Source organism: Spermophilus citellus (assembly GCF_964194105.1).
Source record: "Spermophilus citellus genome assembly, chromosome: 3".
NCBI lineage: Eukaryota > Metazoa > Chordata > Mammalia > Rodentia > Sciuridae > Spermophilus > Spermophilus citellus.
In genome coordinates, this window is record NC_138184.1 from 161314903 (window position 1) to 161338994 (window position 24092).

A 24092-nucleotide genomic window follows, 5' to 3' on the forward strand; every position below is an offset into this window, starting at 1 on the left:
AACATTTTACACAATCTTTTAAAGATTTTACCCGAAATCATTAAGTACTTTCTAGGAAACAGTGGACATTTTCTCTTGAAGCTGACTTCAACAGGGAAAGGGATTAGAGCTCTTTCACCTCACTGGGTTTGAGAATGATATTCTCCTGTGGAAAAAGGTAAATAAACACCCTGGAGGTGAAAGCTTTTCCCTCCTTTTTCTATTTCAGTGATGTCACAGCCTACATCTGCAAACAATCTACTTACAAATAGGTGCTTGTTATTCAGAGTTAAAGAACTTCTAGTAAATTATTGGAGAAAAAAATCAGAACCAGGCAAAACCAATTATAACACCATCTCTCCTTAAAAGCAAGTTCAGCTTATATAGAAGGCAAGTTACTACTAGACTGAATTATAAAACAATCCAAAAAAAAAATGCCCACTTATGTGATACTATAACCTTGGTGTGAATGAGCTGATTTGCTCATTCTTCTTTGCTAACGTCGAAAATGCAAATCTTAATTATTTCAAAAGGCACACTGTCTTCTAACTTGAAGAAGGATCCAGAGACATGCTAATCTCAGAGCTGACAGTTATCTCATTAACTCCTGACAGAAGGTTAGCACTCAATTAAACAAACATTTCTTTTAAAATGTATTATCAAAAAGGCAAATATTGATGGAAAAAGTAAAAACTAAAACAATGCGAAATAGTCTAAATATACAGAGAAATTCATCTTTTATAAAAATGAAATGTTACAAAGGATAACAAATTTTTGGCCTCTCCAAGTATGGATACCTCCATTTCACCTGCCCATGAGACAAATAATTTCCAATTTTTGAAAACTTTCTAGTTAAAATTCACTTTTGATTTTTCTACATCTGTGTTCTGATAATGAAAGCAAAACTATGTCCACACTAAGCATAAGAAAGAGAATCTGTTTAGATATGAGACTGCTTTGCCTTTCAAATCACTTCTTCCACAATCCTAGAGTCCTAGATATAATTCCAACTGTCTCTGCATTTTCCTTTCTTTCAGAGGTTCAGGGAATAGAAATATAGAATATCATGGATTCTTTTCCAGAATCACTTGGAAACACAGTAGTTATTGTTAAGGAGATGTACAAAAGAATCTTTAATGATTAAAGGAATATTTATGCTTCTATTAATGAAGGGCTACATTCTACATTAAAATTCCTAATTAAGATAGTTCCTTCATGATTATTCAAGAAGCATTTCTTCCCCTCTCTTGCCCATCTAAAATTCAACTTCTGGATTCATATTTGAGGAAAACTTTTACTGGATCTGCTATGGATGTAACCTCTCCACAATCCCATCACTTTGGAAGCCAGCAGGAAAACCTACATATTTGCATGAGATGCACACATCCTGGAAGTAACAAGAGGATAATTTCTTAATTGCTTCCTTTGCTGTGCTTGTGGAAGGAAGGTATTTATAGTCCTTTTTATGAGGGATGGATGTTGAGAGAACCAATTCTTGGGCCAACAATTAATCAAATGTCCTTTTCTTCTATAGCTTCCTGTCATACAAAGATTGTCACCCTCAGCCAAGAAAATCTGGAAGTTAATACACTTCAGAGACTTCTAGGTTGTGCACCATATATTTGTTCAATAGTTCTCAACTCTGGCTTCACATCAGAATTATCTTGGTGAAATTTAAAATACTTATGTCTGGAAACTACACTTAGAGATTCAGATGCAATTATTTTGGGATAAAACCTAAATTGTAGTTTTGAAAGATTTAACTGACTCTAATGTGTGCCCAAATTTGACTAATTGTTATGGTTATCATAAATTAATATGATATATACAGAGACAAAGATACACATATATACATATGTTACATATTTAAATGTTATATGAACATTATGATTACTTTATAAGGTTCATGGTATCTGATAAACTATGAGATTGACAGTATAATACAGAAATTATCAAATATCCCTTCAGTCTATGATTTGCTCTAAGAATAAAATATAACTTCTTGATACTTTTTTTAGTATTTAATAATAAAGGATAAACAGAACACTCACATTTAAGCATACCCGTTGTAGAATAATCAACATAAAATGATTATATACTTTTAATTCCATAAATCTGTGACAGTAAAATAATAAGTACCTTCTCTTTTTAAGTGAAATTTAGACATGAATATTATTTTAAAAATAGATATTTTATACCATCAAAATTAAAGAGTATAATATCTTTTCTTTGTGTAGACCTGTTTCTAGGCTATACCTATACATATGTAAGAATTCAGCTCAACATGACTACAGCTATCTTGGTTGTAGTCACCATCTTGCTTATCAGGAGATTCTGCCATGCATCTCAAATCCTATAGGATAAAGAAAGTAATTAAGATAGGCAGCAGGGCATATTGTGGCAGGTAAGACTCTTTCTTAACTGATGCTTGATACTTTAACAGTTTATGAAAAAGCCCAGGTACATTCTGGTTGGCCATTGCCCACCTTTGTCTGTCTTAGCATATAAACCCCTTTTTACTACCCTGGAGTATAGGGTCCTACTGCCTTCCTGCTGCCCAAAACGCATTTCTGTCCCTAAACTCTAAATAAATTACATTCGTACCATCCTAGATTTTTCTGCCTCTTTCTTCCAACCAACTCTCCTGCCTTTGAGAGACAGTTCTCCTGCACCAGGTTTTTCCAAAGCTCATATGTCCTCTAAACAGGCTATGACAAAAATTTAACATCTAAGGAACATGTAGTTATCTAGATGCTCCTTTCAAACTGAATTTTCAGAGTAATATCCTTTCCAGTGACTTTGTCAGCCTGGGTGACTGGTAAACAATGGGAACACAGTGGGAGTTGTCCCTGGATGACAGGAGAAACAAAGGTGAACTAGATCACGTAAGTAATTCTGAGAATCTGAAAAGGTCACAGAGGTGGCAGATACAGGAGGGAATATAGCAATATAACAAGGACCTGGAGCCATTCAATTAGTAGTTCCAAAACAAAAGCAGGTCACATTTACCTAGATCTTGACTTAAAACAGAAGCAACTTGGGATTTTGAAAAAGCACATAAATGATTTCACTTTACCTTTTCTCTTTCCAACAGAACAGTAGTATTATATTGGTAGAAACTTAAAGCATGCTAATTTGCAGAATAGATAGATTTGAATGGGAGAAATTAGAATAGTGATAATGTTTAATTTTGGATTGACAGTTTTAGCAAAGGGCTTTCAATTTCCTAAACATTTCTAAGATTTCTAAAACATTTCTAAAACTTTCTAAACATTACAAAAAATTTCACTGTCTCCTCCCAAATGCTCTAAAGATTTCTTGTTTGAAACAACACAATGAAACGAGTATTTCTACAAGGTGACCACTGAAAATTAATGGCCTAAGGAAGAAATTTGGGGTGGCAGAGGGGGCTAGAGGAAATTTCTCTCTTCAGACCAAAAAAAAAGCACAGAAGCATGGATGGAGGTAGACAGGAAAGGGCTGAAACGTGCTGCAGCAACAAAATCAATCTCTCTCCCTCCTTCTCTCTCTCTCTCTTCTCTCTCTCTCTCTCTCTCTCTCTCTCTCACACACACACACACACACACACACACTCAGCTTCACATGAAAGTCCAGGAGAGTGAAGAGCAGATGTTAGGTAGCTGGGGAAACCAAGGAACACCCCCAGCCCCCAGCAACACAAGCCTAGGCAGATTCTGTTCTCCATTTCCGTAGAGTACCCCACACAGCTACTAGAATAATACTCTCTCATTCACTTATAAAGTATTTGCTGAGCTATTACTAAGAGTAGAAATTTGATAGGCACTGATAAAACTGCAACTTTATAAAAGAGAAAGCAGGATCCCTACCCTTATAAAGCTTAAATATCCTCAGGGACCTAAGTGCACCCACGTATTTCAATTTTGGTGGCACAGAGAAAATTTGTGAATCATGATCTTAGAAAATAACCGAAACTACAACTTTGTAAGCAACTATAGACTGGGCATAAAGACTTAGAATAATACAATGAATTTGACTTTTATAATTCAGCAAGTAAAGCTTAGGTACAATTGGTTACATATGATAGTGGGATTAAAGAGAACACAAAGATGAGACCCATTGTTCTCATCAGTGAGGATTATAAGACACCTGTGGGAAGAGGACAGCAAATCTACAAAAATTGAAAAACATTCTGGGCAGGTTCTAGGATAGGTACAAGGAAAGGATTTAAAACAATCAGACAGAAAATAAAAAGTTTTAAGGAAGTGACAAGTAAAACAAAGCGAATAGAGTCAGCAAGAGATAGAAATACATGGCAAGTCATGGAGTGGCCTAGATTGGTAGAGAGCAAGGACAGGACTGAGGTCTAAATCTAAGGGATAAAGCATGAAGTTTGTAGGCAACACCCATAATTGCCAGAAATACTTGTATTCAATTACTGCCATCACCACTGTCTACTTGCTGCTCTTGTCCCATAAAAGCCAATAGGATCAATCAGATAGGTAGAGACCATCTTTCTTCATGGAATGAAGCAAGAAAATTAGGTTTTCGGGTAGACTAATGAAAAGAAATATTGTAAAAGCATACACTATTTAGAATTTTTGACATAGTAAAAACTGAGTTAAATATGGAAAGTAAACTTCAAAATCATTTCTAAATAAGCCTGTGTATGTTTTATAATATATATATATATATATATATATATATATATATATATATATATATATATATATATTCTTACTGAAAAGTAAAATATTATGTGAGAGGAGGAGAGTGATTTGGAGATATTCAAAGTATACTCTGTAGGAGTGATTCCTTGGATTGTGTAGGAGTCATTTTATAAAGACAGGAATATTCTCTTTATAGGGATGGAAATCCTCCCCAAAATTTAAAAAACATGTTTATTCATTTTCACATACATAAATTTTCTATACCTATAGGTAAGTACTGAATTTAAAAAAATACAGAAAATGAAGTTATCAACACACTTTTAGGGATTGGGAATATAGCTCAGTTTGTAGAGTGCTTGATTCACACACACAAGGCCCTGGGTTCAATACCCAGAGCCACAAAAACAAGCAACAAAAACATACTTTTAAAGAATGCATGTGTGTTTTTGTATAGGCATACAAACAACTAAAGTGGTATAAAATTTCTTGTTCATAATGTCTTCTTTTCCTGTAATTGGAACACTGCTCAAAGAACGGAGATGATTTAAAAACAGAGTTGAGTATTTTAGTTGACTTATTTTACAAACATTAAATAGAAAGTAAACATTTTTCATTCAATGGTACTTTTAGATTTGCTGATCCTTTGCTCGGAATGTAATGACTATGGCTTTAAGGACATTTTGGATACTTTCTGTTACCCTTTTGTCAACTACTTCTGGACAAAGAAAACTAAAAGATGTAATCTTGTCATCATCCTCAATAAAGTGCATTTTTAAATTCCCTAAGCTCTTATATTTAGAATAGAATGCAAAATGTGCACGTGTTCACGATTTTGTGTATTCACAAAGAAAATAATGGAAAACAAGTGCTTGTTAGACTTAATTGCTTTTATGTGTCGTCCTTCATCTAGAAAGAAAAGCCAACATCAGCAGAGTCAATATTAGCCAACATCAGCTATTGGCTTTGAAGCATTTTTGTGAACCAATTCTCTGGTCATTAATTCAGACCCACTGTTCTCATCAGCCACAGACCAAATAATTAAGAAAAGACTATGACTAATGAATCCTCCATTTTTTTAACCTCAATTTTAATAATTCCCTTTTTTTAAGGAAGCAAAAGTATTTGTCTTTCCTCAGAGAAAACTTTTAAGTCAATGGATTTTTTTGTTTTTATTTCTTTTGTATTTTTATTTTCACAGATTAGTCCATAGCTTTATAGTCATATTCAATGAGAGACTTTTAAAATCATGATTCCAGAACTTTTTTCAACATAACTTAAGAGCAGCTTCAATTTTCAGACTTTCTGTTAGTTCTCAAATATTCCCACATAATAGAAAATGCAGGTTGGCTAAACAAACTCAGTGGCAGAAATGCTGAACAAAATTGAGGCCCAGGAAAGAGGTGAGGACACTGGATATGAGGGAAGAAAGTCAGTCTTACTTGCCTTGAGGATTCCTCTCACAGAATTGACTACATTCACTCCTTTCAGGATACTGGAGAATTATTCACTAGAAATAGGCATCACTGGGAGAGAAGTGAAGTTTGGACTACAGCAGAATTCAGCATGGCAATTTAGATCAGATGATATTTTAGTTGGTTCTAAAAAGAATTACTTTACTAAGTTTTCTTCATACTCAGTCTCAAAAGAAAATATGAAAAGTGAAATATAATTAATAAACTACAATATTGATAGGTGATTTTCACCTATAAAAAATGATTTAGTCTGTTTTGTGCATATTTGGTTGTGTTGCCCTTTTTTTTAGAGGGAGAGAATGAAGAGAGAGAGAGAGAGAATTCTTTTAATATTTATTTTTCAGTTTTCGGTGGACACAACATCTTAATTTATTTTTATGTTGTGCTGAGAATCGAACCCAGCGCCCCGTGCATGCCGGGCAAGCACGTTACCACTTGAGCCACATCCCCAGCCCTTGTGTTGCCTTTTTTTCTCAATTACTATAAGATATAATGTTGGACTAGAATCTAGTAACTGTATTATATGCAAATTATCTTCAATTCTAAGAGTTTATGAATGCTTGAGTGATCATTTTTACCAAATAAATACAATCTCATTCTCAAATTACAAAAAATAAATAATTTTTATTGCCAAATTATTTAATAATACATTGGGATTGTATCTGAAGATTAATTTATTTTATTTATAATGTTGATCATGATTTCTCTTCTGAGAAAAAGAAGAAAAAAAAATTAAAGACTAGATTTACAATAATGCCGCAGTTTACCCTATGCTTAATAAATTTTAAGATCATTCTCGACCACTGACAATATTTTTGCAATATGTTTTTCTTAAACTAGGATCTTTTATTTGCATTTACCCAGGTTATTTTCTGACAATATTTTCATGTGTGCCCTGTTAGACTTATTAAGATGTATAGACTTCCTCTTGAATTTTAAATCTCATCCTTAGAAAGCCATTATATAAAATGATTTTTCCTTATTTTTATGATTACATTGCATTTCATTCCCTCATTTAGATAAATATCTAAAACACAGACTGTTATAATTGCTAAAGTTATATGAACCACCAAAATTTCCAATTCAACATACATAAAATTTATAGAAAGTATTTACCCTATCTTTGAAAATATTTTAATTCACATGTGAAACTATGACTAGACTAAAACATAAATGACAAATAATCAAGATTTGGAAGCTAAATATAATCCCACAAATACAAACAAGATATATCAACCCATTATATTATTTAATTAAATGCATTAACTTAATTTTTGAGAAGTTGCTTTAAGTGATAAAACAAAACATAATGCGAGTACGTGAATGAAAATTAACCACACAATGCTAATTTTCATCTCTAAGAATAGAGCTTCTGTTTAATTATTAGAGGTTGGTCCATGGTTGTACAGTCACAATAGTTTATAATTTTGAATTATATCTGATGTTGTTATTACATAGTCTTTTTTCTCATTTAGTGAAAATAACCATAAAAATTGGTTTAAATATGTCTAAGAAAAGAATGTTGAAATGAAGTGTTACAAGTAAGAGACAAAGAGTAGAAATTTGCCCAAGAGAGCAAATCCTTTTTCAAACTATCTATTAGTAAAGGTATGTCATTGGAAGAAGGAAGAAAGAATAGATTGGGGGGAAAATAACTTTAAATACATGCTATAATATTCATTTATGAAAGTATGCCTTCAAGATAGAAGAAAGATGGCATTACAAATTAGTTATTGACATATTAGTAATTTTAAATGGATTCACAGAACTACTTGTTTATTTAAAAAATAAAATTGCAAACTTGGCTCATACCTTACATTCAAACAATTTTTATACAGATCAAAAAACTAAATGTAAGAACATCAATGCATTCAAGCAAAACCCAAGAATTTCAATGAATATCCCTTTACTTTCTAATGGGGAAGACATTATGAAGATAGAAGAGAAAATTTTAAAATGAAATATTTATATATATATTCAACACGGGGACCCTAAATATCTTTATTCAAGACATATACATAAAAATAAGAAATTTACTGCAGGGCCTATACCCCATCGTTCTGATATTTCCTTACCTAGAATAATCTAGGGTTCTTGTCCCCTTTTCTCCTCTGTTCCAAAATATGAACTCACTTTCATTTTCTGGATCAAAAGAAACCTTTTGTGTAGGTAATTTCTTGACGAAGTTTGTTGTTTCATTAAGTGTTTTCTGAAATCATATATACTCTAGAGTATCTATCCATGTATCTAACTTATCTTTTAAGGTCTATAAATGAGTAAGTATAATTCAATATTTTTGAATATATATGTTTGTCTCAATTTAAAGGCTCTAAGTTGAAAAATTATGTCCATGTCTCTGTAAATTTTTAATGTTTTAAGTTTTATTGGTCCAAGGTTTGTGTGCACTTTTAAAATATCATCTGCAATGATTAACAGGTACCATGAAGGATACTTTTAAGAAATGTAATTTAATTAGCTAATAAGATCAGTAAAGTGGTAAATTAGCAGACATAGATCATACATTAGACACCTATCCTCAGAAGAGGAAAAGATATTTCCTAAAAGACATGTCAGCTGTCACATCAAATAGAATTTTAAGGCTGAAAAGTCCTTGGAGATGATAAAGCTGAGGCCTATCATTCATGAGGCTGCAGATGACTCTCAGGGTAAGGTGTAAGAATATCATGAGGTGCCATCTGGCATTGTTTCAATGTGAAGAAAATATGAACATACTCTGACCCAATGACTGTCCATTTTCTATTAGAAAAAGCATAATATTTCTCAATAATTGTTATGCAATACTGAGCAAATCATTAGATAAATAAATAAATTTGGGCCAAGCACAGTGGCTCACACATGTAATCCCAGTAAATCAGGAGACTAAGGCAGGAGGATCATAAGTTTGAGGCTGTCCTGGGCAACTTAGAGAGGCATAAGCAATTCAGTGAGACCCTTTCTCAAAATAAAAAAATAAAACAGTTGAGGATGTGGCTCAGTGGTAAAGTTCCTCTAGGTTCAATCCCTCGGTACCAATAAATAAATAAATATTTGGTGTGGTTTTCATAGTTTTATGAATAGCACTCATAATTTACCTAAAACGCTCTAAATATTTATAGAAAAAGGAAAAGGAAAGCCTGCAAGTGTTCTCTCTGAGGTCAGGAAATCCATGTTAGGTTTTTATCTGCTTATTCTTGATCTTTGTTTTTTCTCTGTTACTCCCTGGCCTTTTCCTTCTGTGTCCACATTCTCTCTCTCTCACTATAAACAACCAATAAATTCTGTGAAATTTAGCCCATGCTTCATTGAAGTTGTACCTTTCAGAATTCACTCTTCAAAAACTCCTAAATAAACTTGTCGTTAGATGCCTAATAATCTAAATAATGTGTATTCAAATTTCCCTCCTTGTGTTAGGCACTAGAGGATCATATGGAAATAATCCAATGCAATTAAGATCTAAAATAACAGAGAGGAGAACCAATACTTGTAATCACAATACAGAGCAAACTATAACAAATAATTTAAAGGTGATCAAAGTGCTATGGAAGCAAATTGGGAGAAGATAAGAGTAACTTACTTTATATTGCAGATATTTTAATTTTGCATATTTTATTTAATACATAATTATAATCCAAGCAAAACTTGATTTTTTGTTTTATTTGCATTTTGTGTCATTGTGAATAAACTTAATAAAAGTATAAGAAATTTTTAATCGTTAGGTTTTATAATCTTTCTCAACCAAAAGAAGGAATTGTCTATTACCAGCTGGTGAAATATTATGAGAGTCAAAAAAATTGAAATAAAGGAGGAGGAGAAAAGTAACTTTCAGCCCTAAATAGGATTATGCCCCTTGGTGTTGCCATTCTAAGTAGGTTGTGTTCTAGTTTGAAACTAAAATGTCCCTCAAAGACCAATGTGTTAAAGGCTTAGCTCCCAGCCTATTATGATTTTGAAGGCCTCTGAGGTAGGAACTAGTGAGAGGAAGTGAGGTCACTGGGGCATGTCCCTGGAGAGAAAATGAGTACCCTGGCCTCTTTATGTCTTTCCTTTGCTTCTCGGCCACCATAAGGTGGACAGGCCTTCTCTGTCACATGCTCCTGCAAATTTATGCTAGCCACAACATGTCCAAAGCAACAGAGTCAAGTGACCATAGACTGAAACCTATGGAACTGAAAGCCAAAATAAACTTTTCTTCCTTTTAAGTTGATTAGCTCATTTTTTTTTTTTTTTTTTTTTTTTTGTCACAGTGACAGAAAGCTGACTACCAAAATGGCTGAGTACATTTAAGTAAAAGTTCAATGAATCTGAACTCAGAGATTTTATAGCACCTTCACTTCAAGGTAGCTTTTAATTTTTGATAATACCTTCACTTCAGGTTAGCTCTTAATTCACCTTTATATAATTTATTAGAATTATCATAACATTTTAAAAGTGATTTGTTATGTTTGTACAGAACTAGAATCATATCAAATAAACCAAATTTTTAATCTAGTTTAGTTCAACAGAGATAACATAAAAATAAATCAAACTTTTAGCATTATAGCAACATATCTGGGGGAAAATAGACTTATTTTAAGCTTATTATAACCTAATTTTGCTTGAAAATATTACACCATAAAAATTCATTTTTTTTTTTTTGTATGTACTTCAAAGAACCTTGAGTTTGGGTTGAAATTTTCCTGGTGAAATGTGTTTATCTGAAATAAACAATTTTTAAGACACTGCTTATGCAAACTTACTTCTGTTAAATTTAAAAATATTTTATTTTCTGTCTACTGTGTACCTATTAATTGATGAAAGAGCTAAAGATTAGGATTTAATATTGATAACTTAATTGCTAATTTGATTTCAACATAGAAATTATTTTTAAATACTAGAAACTGATATTTAACATATATTTTTTTAAAAAATGTCAATTTATTTTAGGATGCTATAAGCTAAATATAAAAAAAGAACTTTAGATAAAATCAAATTTATTAATTAAAATTAATAATAACCTCTATTATTTCAAATATTATTTGGACATATGAGACTCCAGGTTTTTCTGTAGTAGCTTTATTTTTTTAACAAGTGATATTCCTTATTATTAGTTATATAAGATGAAATTGAATTATTTTAGTATCTATTAATCCCATTAATTTTAGGATTATTCTATATTAAAAAATGGAAAATATTGACCTCTGTAAAAAAACACAATATTATTTACTTTTGTTAATATAATTAAAATATGTATTATTGCTCGTGATTCTGTGCCAAGCCAAGACATTGGCATATTATAGTATCATTTCTTAAATTAATTTAAAAAATGTGTATTTAATATAATAAGTATGAGAAGTATGTATGTGGGTTTTAATGCATGAAAAAAGTGAAAATAAATTTAAAACAGCAAAAATATATTCCTTAAGTATGAAATATGCTCCTTGTTCTAGTGATCATTATAAGACAATGGAGAAGGAGGAGGAAGTCAGGTATGGTAGGACTAGAATAGTTCAAAAAATTTTAATTAGTATTATGTTTGGAGTTATTTAAAAGCCTTCATATATATTCCTATGAGCTGAGTTTTGAAATGGAATAAACAATTTATCTCTTGCTCTATGGGATATATAACTGACTACAATAATGATTACACAATGAAATTTAAATAACTAGTTTTTTATATTACAAAAAATATGGTTTAATATTTAAGCAATGCTCTTGATTCATAATTAAAGCCCTTGTTTCACCATTTGATTAAAATTAATTCTGAGTCCACTAACACTGTAATAACATTTAATGTCAATCATTTAAAAATTGTTTTGTGTCATAAGGGAGAAAAGCTATTATCAAGCCTAAGAATTAGTAAAAGTGTCAGGCAAGTAAATAACCTGTCATACAGCTGTTAATACTGATTAATCTCTGAAGCACCATCCCTTTAATAAATGAAGAAAAAAATGTAAAAGCCCACAAGACCAGCAAACATTCAGTGAAAATTTAAGAACAACCTGGTGTATCCAGATTTCACTAGTGTTTCCCTACAAATGTTTAAAATATTGATTTTATTAAGAAATTTATCTTATGCTATTTTACTAAACATGTAATATCAATTCATTGCAGAAAATTTAGAATAATAAAGGTCACCAAGAAAGAGGGAGGGAAGGAAAGAAGGAGAGAGAATGTGGGAGGGAGAAGAGAGAGGGAGGAGATGAGAAAGAAAGGAGAAAAGAAGTAAAGACACAAAAAGTAAATATGAACAAAAAGAATTATCCTACCTCCTGGGATATTAATTTTTGCTGTTTCAGACTAAGATAGATTAGATAGATGAATAATATAAAACAATTTGGAAAAAAATCTTCTGTTTTGCAGTTGGTAATTCTACATGATTATTTTTTTCTTGCTGATAAATTTAATTTCAGAATGGATTCATCACATGGGTGAACTATGAACTCTTCAACTATTCAGGCTATATTTAAGAACTATACTAAAGTTGATTTACGTTTTCTGTAAGTATAAAAACTTTCCATGCAGTTTTTACAAATGCATAATGGGCAATTCCTGAGGTAAATGAGGAGCCTGAATCCAGTGAAGAGACTCAGCTCTCTGAGAACACAGGACACAAGGAAAGCAGGGCAAAATTCTCACTGCAGACAAGCTGCCTCTGAAGCATTGAAAAAGCCCAGAAGGTGGGTCCATACCTTTTTCAACTTCAGTGTTTGTCTCCGGAATTAAAATTTAAGACCTTAGCCTGAAATTACAACAACATTAACAAAAATACAACCATATCAGAATCTCTGGGTTATAAGCCATCCTGGAAAGCATGAAATATACAAGAACATGAATAAAGAGACAAGAAAACTGTTATTTGATTCCAGTACCTAGTGTGATGTTTGATTCAGTGTGTGGCTGTAACTACAAAAGTAATATTCTCCTATTAAATATTATAAAATACATTCACTTGAATGATTTTATGTAAACTTGGCAATATCCCTATGGGGGTGTAAATCAATTTATGTGCTAAGAATATTTTAAAGATTTTTTTAAATGTTCATGAGAAAAATGATTTGCCCAGGATATCATTTGTGTTACTTACCATTATGCTATTACAAACAATAGGATAGCAGTGAGAAAAATGGGGGGAATGGAAATAGAAGGATTATTCTTATGATTTTTTTCCCTAAGAGAGCAATTAACAAAACGGTAAAAATTCTAGCTACCTTGTCATAGACCAATGTTTTAGAAATGTTCTGCAAGTTTCTCTTGTTCCCTAAATGTGTGTGAATGAAAAGAAATCAGAGTAAGAGGGCCTAATCTAATAAGAGCAACTCAACTTTACCTTGGTTTTACTTTCTCCAGGCACCTTTTTTAAAACAAGGATTTCTTAAGGTTTAAAAGTGTTATATGATCACTACTTTTATAAGGCATATTATAGCTTTTTTTGGGGGGGGGTGCTGGGTATGGAACTCAGGGCCTTGTGCTTGCAAGGCAAGCACTCAACCAACTGCGCTATATCCCCAGTCCCTTTAGCTTATTTTTTGATAGCAGCTTGGAGAGAATTTAGGAGGTTGAACCAAAGGTTAGGTCTTCACCATGGGGAGTTTCAGAATAGTGCCTAACTATGCAGATCCTGCAGTGTAGAGAAACAATATATTCCATTTTTCACCAGAACACTGAACAGAAAAACTCATGACTGGGTAAGGGATGTTCAGGTATACTTTGTAAATGGCAAATGTTTAAATGATTAGAAAAATCCATTAAGATCATATAAAAATGTGATGCTTAATTGTTTTTAAATTATTTTCTGTTATCAAATCAAATCTAATATTTTCAAGTTATTAACTATCTTGTTTCTCACCAGAGAATTTTCAGTCAAGGGGAAAATCTTATGCTGTGAAAGCTGTATCCTCCAGAAATTATTCAGTACTGGAAACCAATCTTTTAATATCCCTCCCTCAAATTGCTCTATCTTTGATCAATTTGAAACATTTAACCCAATTTTCCCAACTCTATCATCAATAAAGATATCAGTTTTATAAATGCTTGATCCTCTCTGGTCTTCAATGAGGTTGATAAGGTAAGTTGATTTTTTCAGGAGTGTAGAAAAAAGAAAAGGTAGATTGGTATACTGTTGCCTCTCAGAGAATTTAATTTACAATACAGTTACTTTATTATGAGATGTTAAATTTAAAAATTGCTGGAAGCTTTCCCCCCAAAAAAACCCTCAAGTTTAAGTAAATAATTACTTGAATAAATATTTTAGTACATTATATCATCTGTAATTATGAATTTGACTCCTCAGTAAATTTCATTAGAATGTTAACATACTCGTAAATTTTATAAGGCTAAAACTCCCTTTAGCAAATTCCTCATCTACAATATTTGTCTATTTATAGACTTGAAGTAGTTAAAATTTATAGCTGAAGTTCCTTTTCAAAGAGACTAAAAAAAAAAGGAAAAAACAAGAACTTTTTTACATTCACCAGAAACCTAAAAGGTTTGCTACTAACTTCCAATGTATTAATCACTCTGAACCATTAGCTATTTTACAAAGTGTGATTCTAAACAAAAACCAGAACCCTTATCTAAAACTATAGGTCATGCCCTTTCCACGTCAATTATATTAGTTAGCTTCTGGCTGATTACGTTAGCTACAGCTCCAAATTCTTAGATGGCCTCAGCTACCTGCCTCTCTATCCCAAACTAGTACTGTGATCATTTAAAAGCATTTTGCATGGGTCAAAGAAAAATCTTAATCTAGAATGAAGTTATGTAGATGACAAGGACAACCAAGTGACAACTTATTTGCCTAGGTAGGAAAATGTCTACTCTCAAGCTGTCCATATATGAATATTGTTGTGACTTTTAAATAATATCTAAATATATAAACAGAAAGAGGGAAGACAGAAAAATAAGGAATATAGGAAGGAAGAAAAAACAAGGAATACAGAAAAGAAAAATACCTATTATGGGTTTTGGTATATAGAAGGCCATTAGCATCTGTGGCGGAGAGATTATAGATATGCTCATTGGCAAAAAAAAAAAAAAAAAAATATCCATGAGAAAGAAGGAATAGTTAGTGCAAACTAAATACAAAAAGCATAAGGTAATTTAAAAATATAAACACTTGTTATGGTTTAGATATGAGATGTCCCCCAAAAGTTCACGTATGCACCAATGCAAGAAAATTTAGAGGAAATGATTGGGTTATGAAAGCTTTAATCTAATCAGTACTTTGATTCCTTGATAGGGATGAGCTGAGTGGTGACTGTAGACAGGTAGAGTATGGCTGGAGGAGGTGAGTTATTGTGGTCGCGCTTTGGGGGTGTATGTTTTGTCACTGGTGAGAAAATCTCTTTCTCTCTCTCTCTCTCTCTCTCTCTCTCTCTCTCTCTCTCTCTCTCTCTATCTCTCTATCTCTCTCTCTATCTCTATCTCTATCTCTCTCTCCCCCCTTCCTGATGTGATGTCCTGAGCTGATTTCTTCTGCCATACCCTTCTGTCATGTGTTGCCCCACCTTCAGCCCCAAGGAAGGGAGCCAGCCTCCCATGGACTGAGGCCTCTGAAACCATGAGACCCAAATTAAACTTTTCCACCTCTAGTTGTTATTGTCAGGCTGACAAAACCCTTGTCTTTCTCAGCACTTTGCCAGGAATTCACTTGTTTTAAAAAGTAACTGCTTGTTCTAAGTCTCCCTCCTTATTTCTCCTCCTCATCCAAAATTTCCAATCTAACTCTTCTAACAAAATAAGAGGCTAAACTCCAAGAAACAGAAGTTTCTCATTCATTGAAGCTAATTCTGCAGAGTAAAAATGAATTAAAATAATCCCCAGAGGAATTTTGTTAGCTTCCCAAATGCCATAATGTCTAATGTGGAGGGAATCTTCCTTCTCACTCAAATCTGGTCACTTATTCAAGAAAATGACTACCACAGTACTGTGTACTTGTCTAGACAATGTAGCAATAGAACAAAGTTCTGTGAAAATCTATATGTAACTACTCATTTCTTTAAAAATAGCATTAAAGTACATGGAATGTATATATTTCACTATGGAGGATACTTTGACTTCCTTTTTTTCTTTTTTTTTGGTACCAGGGATTGAGCTCAGGGGCACTTGACCACTGAGCCACATCCCCAGCTCTCTTTTGTATTGTTTTTAGAGTCAGGGTCTCACTGAGTTGCTTAGCACCTCGCTTTTGCTGAGGATGATTTTTAACTCCGCATCCTCTTGCCTCAGCCTCCCAAGCCACTGGGATGACAGATGCTTGGAATGTTTGTGGTCAAGTCATAGACAGGGAATTTCTGATTTATAGTAAACAAAAAAAGTAGAAAGAATAGTATAAAAAAATTTAAAATTACATCACTTAATGATGTATTATATACAAAGACAGCTGACAAATATTTTTCTTCTATTAGCCTCTTATCAGATGCTATATAAATTAGCATTTATCACATGCTAATCTCTTTATTTATTGGATGCTAAATTTCATGTCTCTCAACCCACCCGTCTTTCTATCTCTTGCGTGTGTATGCATCTATCCATATTTCTATTTATACCTAAATATCTATCTGTTGCTACACATTAGAACTAGATGTGACTTCATTATGATTCTCACTGTGGGTGATTTTAAAACAAGCACTCTCATCGAGGAGAGTACTTACATCCACAGATTGCCTGACAACCTCTGCAGATTGCAGTAAGAATTCCATAGAGATCTAGTAATAAATGAAGGAGAAGTCTGACACCCAATTGACCTTGACAAGTGGATATTTACATCCAGAAACAAATGACCATTTCTGACAATGATGACTATGACTTTGAACACATGGATGAGAGAAATAACATTGGTCTAAATATATGAAAAAACTCCCAAATCAAATCCGAAGCATTAGATTTTACAGGGCAACTTATACATATTTGGCAAAGATTGTTCTGACCTTCCATGCCTCATGCTTTTTCTTATCCTATGGAGCCCCTTCCTTTTGTTTTTAGCCTTCCTGGACTGTTGATATTCCCTATCTGCCTCTCAGGTGACTGAAAGTAGAGTCCTAGAATATTAAGTTTGGAATACCAAGCAATAATTTCAAATTTTGGCACATCTTAATTAATACACATTTTAGTGATAGAGAAAATGTTAATGACTGTATGATTAATGTGAAAATACATTTTCCAGTGCCATATGTTTTCATAATCACCTGATTATCATCAATGATTTTAAGATCATGCAAAACTATATTTTTATTCATTCTTATTTTGCATTATAACTGTTATTCCACAATAAATATGTAGACATAAGAGAAGTTGAATCCCTAGTGCATTAAAAACTAAATAGTTTTAAAAATTACAAATTCTACATTACACTTTTAATTTTTAAATACCCCTTACATAAATTTTCTATACTTTTATTATTTTCAGACTTTGTTTTAAATTTGTATCAAAAAGACATGAATACCAGCATTTTTGAACATGAGGGAAATGTGTGGAAGCTATTCTTTCCTTGTGACCTTAGGCCTATGCTCTGAGAAATTCACTTTATACAAAGACAAAAAAAAAAAAAAGATTAGCCCTGAAGTCTGGTTCACCCAAAGCTCTGCTATGCTTCCTTTCTGTATTTTTAGAGTTATTTAGGGAGGAACATGTTCATTATAGAATAATGCCCATCGTCATTAATGTGATGCATCTACTGACATATGCTAAATGTAGACTCAAAAATTATACTCATTTTTAGAACTAATTGATTTCCTTCATGTATCCTATATCTTCAAGTCATTCATATAGATATTTTCTTTTTAAGCACCTTTGCCTCTCCCTCTGACAATGATTGCCCTCAATTCTCACCTCCATCACTCGCAGACACTCTCCGAGGTTACCATCTTATTTCTCATTCTCTCCAGGCCAAATAGTCTTCCAAATCACTGGCAAATACATTTTTCATTACATATTGCTTTCATTAAATAAGTCTCCTTTCCATGGAGTCTATGATGAACTGATAAGCAGTGCCCCCCCCCCTTTTTTTTTTTGCTTTTCAAGGCTTCCATGATCAAATTTATCTCCTAAAGTAGAGACCTAGCTATTTCCTTATTATAGAAACAATTTTAGAAAACACTCAGGAAAGTCAAATTTTACAAGACAATTCTATGGTATTTGGGGACTAACTGAACCACATATGCAAGTTTACATAAGTGAAAATGATTAACCCGGATGGAACCTTGTGGAATCAAATATAGGAAAACTGGCAGAAAACTGAATGCAATTGTTATTTTAAATGTAATAGAGCAAAGAAATGAGTGAAATTTACAAGACAAATTTTAAAAGTATGGACTAATTTTAGGACCATTAAAATGTAAGCTATTTTCTGCTGGGCATGGTGTTATACACCTATAATTTCAGTGGCTGAAGAAAGGCTGAGAAAGGAGGATTGTGAGTTCAAAGTCAGCTTCACCAATTTATTAAGGCCCTAAGTAACTCAGCAAGACCGTGTCTCTAAATAAAATATCATTAAAAAAGACTAGGGATGTGGTTCAGTGGTTAAGCACCCTTGGGTCAAAAAAATGTGAGCAATTGCAATTTTCTAACATTTGCTAATTCAATAGGTAAAAACTGGTGTGTTTGCCTGTCTGATTAAATTGAAAATTAAACATTTTTTCCCATAATTTTGTCCAGCATTTGTATTCAATTTTAGTGTACACAGTTCGTTATTGGGATGAATACTTTATCCTTATTGACACAGTTTCTAAATATAATATTGTTTTCTTTTTTTTAACGAGAATTCTTTTTTTAAAATATTTTTTAGTTGTAGTTGACACAATATATTTATTTTATTTATTTATTCTTATGTGGTGCTGAGGATCGAACCCAGGGCTTCGCACATGCTAGGCAAACACTCTACCACTGAGCCATAACCCAAACGCTGTACTGCTGAACCACAACCCCAGCCCCAATAGTGTTTTCCTCTATTATAACAATTACAAACATTCTCAATTTTGTTCTGTGCATTATACTTTATTTTAAGTAACATATTTTGATTTCTATTTACTTCTGTAATTATATTTTGATGTTAAATATCCTGATATATCTTCTTATAAGTTCTTCATAATTTTACTTATTTATTTATTTTGTATTCTACTCATGAAACTGTATATATTTTCTTTGAATGAAATATCTGAGGTAAGGATCTAACTTTATTTTTTACAATATTCAATGGCCTCAAAGAATGTGTGGTATGATCTAACTTTTTTTTTCTATTTTCTTTTCATTTCTTTCCTGTTTGCTGCCCATGTCATTATGGACCAAAGCCACAATATTTTGGTTATTTTATCATTGCTGCTGCTACTTATTCCAATTTTTATTAGAATTTTCTGATTTATTTTTTTATCTTTTTCATTCAAAACTACAATAAATTATTTCAGATTTTAAAAATTTATGATTTTTAATTGAAATAATTATAAACATAAATGATTTAGGGAAAATTTATATTTTTAAAGCCTTTGTCTTTCTATATGGTGATATTTTGTGTTTCCTCTAGTAGAATAAATGACCTGCAAAAGATTATAAGGGATGTTCTTGCATACCAATAGTTAATTTGGAACAAGTTTATATTTATTTGGACTTTTCTCATAAGGGTGAACAAGATGTTTTAATAACCAGAATATTGTGATAGTGGTACATGACAACATAGGCAGTCAAGAGGAGAGAAATGTTCGCTGTCTCTGTCTCTCTGAGATAATGGAAAAAAATAGAGAAGTTAGATGATACAGCACATTCTTTGATACCACTGGGTATTGGGGGAGGAGGAATCAAAGGAAGGTAATTAATATGCATCTTTATCCTTCTCAATAGATGCAATTTATGTTCTCTTCATTTTACAAAAGTTTCAACCAAATATCTTAGCAAAGTATTTTTATTCAATTCTCACTTGAGCATAATTTTATTACTTTGCAAAAAGACCAGAATGATCATCAGCTCATGACCATCAATTGTTTATTTAGCTTGCTTAGTTTCCAAATATTTGTTTTTGTAAATTTTCACCATTTCTGCCACTCAGTTCCCAGTGCTTTAGGTTGTCTGACAGGGAGTGTTTACTGAGTAACTAAGGGAATCATTCACATTGTTCCATGTGCTAATCCACTGACAGTATTTTGGGAATTACCTCTAAATATTGAGAAGAGGGGGGAGGTACTCCCAGAATTTAAGACAAAACACTATAAAAACAAAATAAAAAATCTAATTGGAACAGTCTTCTTAGGAGAGACTATAATTTGCTTATTGGAAGCCATACTGTGGATAATTAAATTCACCTTTCAAAGTTTTCTCACATTTATATATTTTGCCACTAAATTCTTCTTAAAAACCTCAATGGAGAGCTCATTTATCAAAATAACAAAACTATACATTACCCCATTGCTCAGCAGTTGAAAAGGTATGTAAAGTTTGCTTTTAAAATTTTCATGTTTGAAAGAATTTATCTCTAATGACATTAATTCTCCATTCCTGTTTGGATTACAAACTCTGTTACTACCTTACAGTAGTCTACCTGAAAATGGTATATATGTATAGCTGCATAATTTTTTTGTTATGGTGCATGCTATTTCTTTTGTACTAACACTTCCTTCCTCAGCCATTTACCACTACCTTGACCTTGGGACAACCTTCAACTGAAAGTACCTTATCTCTTGTGCAAGCAATTTTCACTGACTATAGACAGCTACTCTGTCTTGGCACAACCAGGACAGAAGTTCAAGAAAACAAATGGTCCCCAGAAGCATAGTCCAACCAATAATTCACTTCAGTTGTGTGTTCTACATCATTTCTCAGAGCCTTGTAGTAATATTTAGTTCTATTTGCTCACAGCACTTACTTATTTGATAAAATAGTTTTCTTATTTTGTTTATAATTGACACATAATGATTATACATATTTATAGGGGTACAGTATGACATTTTGATGCATGAATACATTGTATAATAATCAAATGAGGGTACTCAACACATCCATCACCCCATACATTAATCAATTCCTTGTAGTGATAAAATTGAAAATCTTTTCTACTAGCTATTTTGAATATTCATTCCAATATTTTTAACCATAGTCACCCTACAGTGCAGTAGAACACCAGAACTTATTCTTCTCATCTGTCAACTTTTACCCATTGACTAATCTCTCACTATATATTCCCTTTTTCTACTCTGCCCAACCTTGGAAAACCATCAGGTAACCATTATTCAATTTTGTACTTCTATGAGATCAACATTTTTAGATTCCATGTGTGAGTGAAATCATGTGTTACTTGTCTTTCTGTTCCTGGCTTATTTCATTAATCAAAGTATCATACTATCTTCTAGGCTCATCCTTTTTTTATGAATTACAGGATTTCATTCTTTTCTATTAATGAGTCATATTTTATTGCATATATACACCACATTTTATTTACCCATTCATTCACCAATGGACATCTAGATTGAGTCCAGATCTTGGCTACTGATAATAACGCCGTGATAAACAGAGGAGTGCAGATGTTATTTTGATGTACTCAATTTACTTTGCACTTCTCTCCTGGCATTTTCAGGAATTATCCTCCAAATAAATTTCTTATGTTCAAAACTTTCTTAGAATCTGTATCTGTGGAATTTCATATTTCTTTATGATGCCCAGTGTCCCTATATTTAAAAAAAATTTAATTGTAATATACAAAATTGTGATTGGCACATGTACATTCAACTACCTGGCTCACAGCAAATCTTCAGTGTCCATGTCTATACTATGTGCTCTTTCTCCTTCTGTAATAGCTGACTAGTCTGCAAATGGAAATACCTCTCTAAAGCTGGGCTAATCTTCTCTCTTCTAGGGATTTAAAGCTTGCATAAAGAGCCAAGAAAATGGACTGGTGGAGGCAGATTGATAGCAGTGTCCTAGAGAGAAGATCCATAAACTTCTTTGCTGACATCCACAGAGCAGCCCTGTTCTCTTTCAAGGACTAGTGGCTTTTCTTCAGTTCTGTGATACCCTCAAAACTGTTAAATAAATTCCACTTTCAGGATTGTATTCTGCTGCATGAAACGCCTCCTTAATTCCTTCCCTCAGCACTCATGAGCATATACACATGAATATTTAAAACTCAAAATCCACAAGTTTTTGAAACAAATCTCCTCCTACTAAGAGGCTGTCTGGCACTTAAAACTTTTAAAATTTTGCTTTTATTTAATAGATATATGTTAAAAGCTTCAGTCATCTTGAATCTTTATTGGAAAGAGCATATACACTAGATTACTTGTAATGATCAAAGACTGAAAATAGGGTTTGAGGTTGTCAAATAATTATCAGCTAAAAGATTGATTTCAAAGAGTTTATCCATTGTACAATGGCCACTGTGCTGAGTAAATGTGACAGATGAAAGCTCTTCTTCATTCTACTCTTCCCTGCAGAATGACATTATTGTTTTCTGAAATTCACTTATAATGTTTAAATTCCTCCTTCAAAAAGTTAAGAGGTTATATTGAAATTATAACTTTGAAATTCTAATTCCAGATTCCTGGGAGAAGAACTAAGATAATCCTAGCTTGGTTCAGTTGTCTACCAGGCAAATACCAATTATGGTAGAGACAAAGGAATGACATTTTACAGACTGGCTGTTGTGGGCACATCAAAGTTATGAGGAGGTGGAAGTTTCTAGAATATCAGATTGATAGGAACTTCTAAGAGCTTTCTGTCTATTTTAGGTAGGTGACATCCTAGTTTTTCTAGATAGACTTTTCTGGTTTATGCCTGTGTTTTAGATATGATTATTAACACTGCTCCCTTTTTCTCTCAAGAGTTCTGCTTTTAATGATTTATGTCACCACATTATAGAAATCATTGACAGCAACTCCATCCTTTAATTTGAGAGAACAATTGAGACCTAGGAAGGTTGAAAGACTTTTTCAAAATCATCCAATTGGCATTAGTCTTAACAATAAAATGCAGATGTATGGGATCCTATTTTATTAATTAGTTTATGTTGTTTAATCAATTCTTTTTTGTATTCTACCTTGCAATTGATAGCATGGAGTTATTAAATGGTGAGTTAAAGTTCTTTTTAATTTAGTACTAAAGGAGAAAGAGTAACCCAATCCCATATGGTAGCACGTGATCAGAATTACTGTCTGTTACAATCTGAATGTTTGTCACCTCAAAATTCATATGTTGAAATCATAATCACCCAAATTATATTTATAGATAGGACCTTTGGGAGGTGATTAGATCATGAGGTCAGAGCTTTCAAGAATGAGGTTCATGCTATTGCAAGAGGCCAAGTGAAGCTTGTTGCCCCTTCCACAATCTGAGGACATAGTGAGAATTATCATCACTGAGTCAGAAAACCGACCCATGAGACACCAAATCTGCTAGCCTTTGATCTTCGACTTCTCAACCTCAGAACTATGAGAAATAAATCTCTATCATTTATAGCTGCCCAGTTTACAGTATTTTGTAATAGCCGCCCGACAGCATCCTAAACAACTAGCCAAAGAGAAGAGAAAATAGTTTTGAAAAGCTTCTCTTGGGATACAAATTGCCATTATAAAATAAAGCATAATTCTAAGTCATATTTGCTTGTTTTCTTATCACTGAATGGGAACTAGCTTTGATTCTATTTGCAAATACCCTTTCACTAGGATATTTGCGCTCTCCTAAAGGACACACGCATTTTGAAAGTTTAGGCAGAATTTAGGATGCCTTACTTCTAGCTGAAAGAACCAGGGGGGGGGGGACTAACATCTTTGAATGACTCTTCTCTCAAAATGGACACCTGTAATTCCAAATATTTCTAGTAATGTAGCCCTTCAGAGAAAATTGTCCACTTCTACAAAAATGGCCTTCTCCTAAGATTAGGATAAAACATATCTTTGAAGTGGGTAAATCTGCTAACACTTCGACATTCTAAAACAACTCTTCCTCTATAACATTGTTTTCCCTATCGTATCTTCTAATCTTCTGTAGACTTTTATCTCTTTTACTGTGATAATTTTCTCTTGACAGGAATTTTCAT